An 8,024-nucleotide genomic window follows, 5' to 3' on the forward strand; every position below is an offset into this window, starting at 1 on the left:
GTTTTTTTTCTTTATCAATCACATTTGGTTTCTTCTTCTAATAGCTTTTCTAATCAAACTTTTTATTTGAATTGAAAATGATAATAAACCTCTTTTCAGTATTTGATCAGACTTCCTCTTTTCTAACTAACTGATTAAGAATACTGACACCATTCCTATTTATAGTGATATCTTTTTGATTAATCCCATCACGACCTCAATTCTTAGTTAAGAGAGTTTTAATGGGATTAGATCGGGAGATATCTCTCCTTATAGGCCCGAATAGATTTGGTGCTAGTATCCTGGTTATTTCCCTTTTCTTGTTTATTTTATTTAATCATTTTATTGGTTTATTTCCTTATATTTTTACTGCTACTAGACATCTAACGGTTACTTTAAGACTCGCAGTTCCCCTTTGAATCTCTTTTATCATGTATGCTTGAATTAAGGAAACTACAAATGTTTTGATAACAAATGATTGAAATATGATTCGGCCTATTACACTCTCTGTCCGGCTTGCGGCCAATATGGTTGCCAGCCATCTCCTATTAACTCTTTTAGGGGACTCTGGAAAATGCCTATATTACTACAATTGTAGTGTTCTCGCAAATTGTCTTATTAAAACTAGAATTCTCTGTAGCTATGATTCAATCTTATGTTTTTATTACTCTAAAATCTCTCTAGGCAAGAGAATAATGAATCAATTAAATCAACCCTATCATCTAGTTAGCGTTAGACTTTGGCACTTAGCTACAGGCATAGGGGCTTTTGCAATGACTTCAGGACTTGTCAAGTGATTCCATTCTTTTGAAAGAATGCTCTTCTTTACGGGATTGGCCACAATCGTATTTGTTTCATATCAGTGGTGACGAGATGTATCGCGAGAAGCTACTTTTTTTTATAATTTTATTTATTATTTCTGAGATTTTCTTTTTTGTTTCTTTCTTTTGAGCATTTTTTCACAGAAGCTTGTCACCTAATATTGAAGTTTGGGCCTTATGACCTCCAATTGGGGTAGAAAGCTTTAATCCATTTCAAATGCCCCTGCTTAATACTAGTATCCTTCTGGCTTCGGGAGTTACAGTAACTTGAGCCCACCATGCCTTGATAGAAAATAATTTTGATCAGTGTCTCCAGGGATATCTCGTTACTGTGTCTCTAGGATTATGCTTTTCATTTCTACAAGGATTGGAGTATATAGAAACCTCTTTCAATATTGCAGATAAAATCTATGGATGTACATTCATTTTAGCAACAGGTTTTCATGGTTTGTATGTGCTTATTGGTACTAATTTTCTTATAATTTGTATTTTACGTCACACTAAGTGCTACTTCTCACCCCAACATCATTTTGGGTTTGAGGCTGACTAGCACATTGTTGATGTTGTATGATTGTTTCCTTATCTTTCTATCTACTGATGAGGGGAATAAATCTTCCTAGTATAAATATTATACTTGAACTCCAATTGAGGGATCCTCTTAGGGAAAGACAATTATTTTAATTTGATTGAGAATTCTTATACTTGTTTTCTAGTATGCTAGTAGACCCCAAAAACATCAATAAAAGAAATATCCTCCTATAACGGTCCCCCAGTAAAGAACAAAGAGGGCAGTTCGATAATTAAATCTTTTGAGAAGAAACCCGATAAAAATGAAAATCCCATCAATCTTAGAGAGCACTCTAAAATAATGTAGCTGGTGTAGGGGAGTATCTTGGATACCCCTCCTTTTCGACGTATGTCTTGTACACCTAATGAATGAATTACGACTCCTGAGCATATAAAAAGAAGAGCCTTAAAAAGTGCATGAGCAAAAAGACGGAAGTAACAAAATAGCATAAGCCCTAAACCTACAGAGAATATTATTACTCCTAGTTGGCTTAATGTAGATAGTGCAATTACTCGTTTTAAATCATTTTCTCCAAATGCAGCCAATCCTGAGAAAAAGGAAGTTAAGCCTCCTATGATAATGAGTGAGCAGCACCCTCTCTCTTCAAACGATGGAGACAAATGGATCATCAAATATATCCCGGCTTTTACCAGTGTGGATGACTGAACTAAAGATGAGACAGGGATGGGGGCTGCTATAGCTGCTGGTAACCATGCAGAGAAAGGTAATTGAGCTCTTTTGGAAAAGAAGATAGGATAAAAAGGAGCATGATTGATAGGGAGAAATATTTTAAAAATATGTAGTCCCAGCTCCTGGAGTAAAATATTAACCCCAGTGACCTTAAAATTAATACATCCCCCACTCGGTTTCTTAGGGTATTCATTCCTCTAGAAGAAGAAGTGTAATTCTTATAAACTATAATTAGTAAGTATGAGAAAATCCCCAATCCGTCTCAACCTAGCATTAGTCTTAATCTGTCTGAAGATACGATTAGCAGAACCATAGATGAGATAAATCCTAACATTATATATATGAAACAATTTAGAAAAATTTCGTCGCTTATACAGTAAGAAGAAAAAATTATCACTTGAGAAGAAATTAGAAGCACTAAAAAAATAAATGATAGTCGTAGCCAATCTAAACACACTTGGTAATTCAAATGCAAGAAGGATATTTTAATAAATAAATTTCATCCGATAAGAACAATGAGAATGAGCAACAAATACTCATTACCCCGATAATTATTAAAATATATCCTGATACGAAATATAACAATACTGTTAGAAATAGTTCTCCTTTAGTTCCACAAACAGAGGGATAAAATGTGCTCTCCCGATTAAATATTCATTTAAACTATACTCTAATCGGCTAAGGATGTATAATCTCTCCCCGTGGCTAGTTCTAGAGTATAAATAGATGCAGTAACAGGATGAGAAAAAACATAGGATTCCGGATAGAGCTACTACTATCCAATCTAGACTGAATACACCGATAAAAAATATATTTTGGAAAAGAAGTTGAGTGATGGGGGAAGTCCTATATTGAAAAAACTAAGACTGAGTCTTCAAAAGTATAAAGATGGGAAAAGAGACATTGTTCTATGGGTAAGAAAGAATCTAAGACTTCAGATGCGCGCATAAAATAGATAGCTTAAATAAAATAATCCAGAAGAACAGATCCCATGAGATACTATTATTAGAATTGATCTTATATTAGTGTAAGTACAATATCTAAGAATACCTAAAATAACGAATGATATTTGAGCTACGGAGGAGTAAGCAATTAAAGATTTTACATCGGATTGACGTAAGCAGATCCAGTAACTGAAGATTCCGCCTACTATGCAGGCCCCTATCAATATTGTTTCTCTATAAATGTTTAGTCCTTGTTCCAAGTAAAGGCCGTAGTCCCCTAGCTTCAAAAGGATAGCGGCTAACACTATAGAACCAGTAAATGGGGCTTCTACATGAGCCTTAGGTAATCAAATGTGTGCAAAACAGACTGGGAGTTTCACTAGGAAAGAAAGAATAGCTAACAAGAAAATTATCTTGTCTCTAAAATTTCCCCAAAATTGCAGAAAGGACGATGAATAAGCATTCATATGAGCAATAATGATGAAAAGTGTGACCAGACAAACCAGACAGACAGACGAGACAGACCAGATAGACAGACCATACAGACCAGACCAGACAGACAAAACAGACAGAAAGACAGACAGATATACAGACAGACAGACAAAAAGACAGACCAGACAGACAGATAGACCGACAGACCAGTCAGACCAGACAGACAGACCAGAAAGACAGACAGATCAGACAGACAAACAGACTAGACAGACAGACTGACAACCATACAGCAAACAGACAGACAGACAGAATAGAAAGACAGAAAGACAGATCCGACAGACCTACAGACCAGACAGATAGCCAGAAAGATCAGAAATACAGACATAAAGATGAGACATACAAACAAGACAGACAAATGGATCCTTCAATCAACTGTCTACCAGATGCAAGTGACGGAACGATGCAATTTCGCAATGGTAGACAGACAAACATATTGCTAGAAAGACCAGAGGGACCAGACAGGCAGACACACAGACAGACAGACAGACTAGACACACAGACAGACAGATCGGACAGACAGACCAAACAGACCAGACAAACAGACAAACGAACAGAGAAACAGACAGACAGACAGACACACAGAAAGATAGACCGAAAGACAGACGTATAGACAAATAGACAGACAGACCAAATATACCAAACAGACTGACAAAAAGACATACAGAAAGACAAACCAGACATACACACCAAACAGACAGTCAGAAAAACAGACAGGCTAGACAGACAGGACAGACAGACAGACATACAGACAGACAGAACGACAGACCAGACAGACTGACGAGACAGACCAGATAAATAGACCATACAGACCAGACCAGACAGACAAAACAGACAGAAAGACAGACAGACAGACAGAAAAATAGACAGAAAGACAGACCAGTCAGACAAACAGACTAGAGACCGGACCAGACAGACAAAACAGACCAGACAGACACACTGACAGACAGACAGACAGACGGACAGAAAAGAGAGACAAAAAGAAAGATCCGTCAGACAGACAGACAGAAAGATCAGACATGGTTTTGTCCTTCTTTCTGTTTAGTTTGTTTGTCTGTCTGCTCTGTCCGTTCGTCTGTCTGTCGGTCGGTCTGTTTGTCAGTCTGTCTCGTTTGTGTGTCTTGTATGTCAGTCTGTCTTGTCTAGTACCTCTGGTTTGTTTTGCCTGTCTGTCTGTCTGTCTGTCTGTTTTTTTGTCTGTCTGTCTGTCTGGTCCGTCTGGTCTGTCTGTCAATCCGTCTGTCTGTCTAACATTGTGACATTGCAACGTTGCTTAACTTGCATCTGGAAGACAGTTGATTGGAAGATCTATTTGTCCGTCTGGTTTGTATGTCTGGTCTTTATGTCTGTATGTCTGATATTTCTGTCTGTCTGTCTGGTCTGATTGTCTGATCTGTCTTTCTGTCTTTCTTTTCTGTCTGTCTGTCTGTTTGTCTGTCTGTCTGTCTGTCTGTGGGTCTGTCTTTCTGTCCGTCAGTCTGTGTGTCTGTCTGTTTGTCGGTCTGTGGGTCTGTCTTTCTGTCCGTCAGTCTGTGTGTCTGTCTGTTTGTCTCTCTGTCTCGTTTTTATGTCTGCTCTCTCTGGTCAGATCGGTCTGTCTGTTTGTCAGTCTGGTGGTTATTAAAAACCTGGTGGTTATTACACCATATAATTTAGGCTAGTAAATTTATGTATTTTAATTCTTTCAAAAATATTTCTAATAGTAGGTCTAGGTTTTTCCAAGGTTGCAATATGGCATAAGTAGTTAGGAGTTATAATTAAACCCCCCGTATTATATCCGTCCAACTTTCTGTTGGACAGACTATCTGTCTGTCTGACAGACAGACAGACCAGACAGAGAGACAGATTGATAGACAGACCATACGAACCAAACAGACAAACAGACTGGTTTGTCTGTTTGTCTGTGTCTTATCTATCTCTATGTCTAGTATGTCTTTCTGTCGGTCTGTCTTGTCTGTCTGTCGGTTTGCCTCGTCAATCTGTCTGGTTTGTCTCTTTCCTGGTTGTCTGTGTGTCTGGTTTATCTTTTTGTCTGCTCTGTCTTTCTGTCTGGGATGTCTGTTAGTTTGTTCCGTCTGTATGTCTGTCTGGGCTTCCTGGAGACCAGACAACACACAGAGACAGACTAAAAATACAAACTGGAAAGAAAAACCAGAAAAACAGACCAGACAGAAAGAGAGATGAGATAGACCAGAGACAGACAGACTAGAAAGAACAGACAGACCAGACAGACAGCCAGACAGACGGGACGGGAAAGACCAGCTAGACCATACAAACAGACTGATAAGACATAGAGACAGACCAGACAGAAAGACAGACTAGAAAAAGAGACAGACTAAACAGACTGGACAGACAAAAAAGACAGACCGACCAGACAGTCAGACACACAGACAGACAGACAGACAGAGAGAAAAGAGACATCAGAAAAACCAGATCAACAGACAGACAGACACACAGACCAGACAGACGCACAGACACAGAGCAAGACAGATAGATGGACCAAACAAACGAGACAGACAGACACATAGACAGACAAACTACACAGTAAGAAAGACCAGGTAGACTGAAAAACAGACTAGAGGGATAGACAGACAGACCAAACAGACTAGACAGACAGACAAAAAGACATACAGACAGACAGACAAAACAACCCGGACAGACAAGACAGACACACAGACAGACATACAGACAGGCCAGACTGACAAACAGACCAGACAGACTAGACAGACAGACAGACAGACAATTAAGACAGACTGACAGAGAAGACAGACAGACAAACAAGGCAGAAGGACAGAGAAGTTAGACAGACCGACTGACTAGACAGACAAACTACAAAAAGACAGACAAACAGACAAGACAGACAGAAAGAGCAGAAGCACAGACAAACATGACGGACTAAAGTGACAAAACAGACCGCAAAGACTTTACAAACAAACCAAAAAGATCAAACAAACAGACAAAGAAACAGACAGAGACACAGGCTGACCAAAAGGACAGACAAACATAAAAGAAAGACAGACAACCAGACAAGAGAGACAGACAACACAAGCAGAGAAAAATACCAACGCATAGACAGACCAGACAGACCAGATAACCAAAAAAGACCTGACAAACAGACAGATAAGACAGATCAGTTAGAAAAAAGACCTGTCACACAGACTGACTAAACAGACCGACAAACTAGACAGACTAGACAGACGGACAGGCGAGACAGACAAACAGACCAAACAGACAGACATACAAACCAGATATCCAGAGGGACTACACAGACAGAAAAGACAAATAGATAGACACACAGGGCAGACAGACCAGACACACAGACAAGCTTGACAGACAGGTAGACTTAATAGACCAGACAGACAAAGAGACAAGAGAAACAAACTGACTAGATTGACAGACAAACATACCAGACGGAAAGACCAAACCGACCAGACAGAAGAGACAAAAGACAGACAGACAGAAGGGACCGGACAGACAAGACAGACATAAAGACCAAACAGACAGAAAGACTAGACAGAAAGACGGACCAGACAGACAATAAGACAAGACTGACAAATAGAGCAGACAGACAGATTGACATACCAGAAAACAGACAGACATACAGAGAAACCAGACAGAACAGACAGACGAGACAGACAGACAATCAGATAGACAGACCAGCAAACAGACAGACAGAAGAACAGGCCAGACAAACAGACAAAGAGACAGACAGAGAGATTAGAGTGATCAGACCGGCAGACGGCAAGACATATAGACAAACCAGAGAAGCAGACAGACAAGACAGACAGATAGACCAGACAGACACATAGACTAGACTGACTGGACAGACAGGATAGACAGACAAACAGACTGACGAACTGACCAGAAAAACAGACAAATAGACAGACAAAGAGATCAGACAGATAAGAGAGACAGACAGACAAGACGGATAGACAGACAGACAATACATACAGACAGACAAGAGCGACTGACTGGACAGACAGACAGATAAAACAGACGGACAAACCAGACAAACAGACAGACCTGACAGACAGACAGATTTTACAAACAAACAGGTCAGAAACGACTGAAAAAGTAGACAGACAGACAGATCAGACCGATAGACAGACAGACTAGGCAGACAGACATTGGGACAGACCAGATAGACAGACCATACATATCAAGGTGACCAAACACACCAAACAGACCAGAAAACAGAAAAAGAGACAGACAAACAAAACAAACAAGACAGACAGACAGTCATACAGAGATTCTGACAAAATACAGATAGAAAGACAGACACAAAGAGCAGAAAGACTGAGAGACAAGACAGACCCATAAATGGACTAATTAGACAGACAGACAGACAGACAGAATGAGCAGACAGACAGACAGGCTAGACAGACCAGACAGACAGACGGATTAAAGTGACCAAACAGACCAAACAGACCAGAAAAAAAGACAGACGAGAGAGAATAGACAGATCAGACAAACAGGCAGACAGGACCGACAGAAATACCCGACAGACAGACAGACTAGACAGACCAGAGAGAC

The 8,024-nt window shown here is 39.6% G+C and overlaps 1 pseudogene; it reads right to left on the bottom strand.

The window, feature by feature from the left end:
• Positions 1-1,556: 1,556 nt before the first annotated feature.
• The window catches only part of LOC136029476 (NADH-ubiquinone oxidoreductase chain 5-like), a 9,356-nt pseudogene continuing 2,888 nt past the window's right edge, over positions 1,557-8,024 (bottom strand).

The sequence above is a fragment of the Artemia franciscana genome, chromosome 1 (assembly GCF_032884065.1).
Source record: "Artemia franciscana chromosome 1, ASM3288406v1, whole genome shotgun sequence".
Classification (NCBI taxonomy): domain Eukaryota; kingdom Metazoa; phylum Arthropoda; class Branchiopoda; order Anostraca; family Artemiidae; genus Artemia; species Artemia franciscana.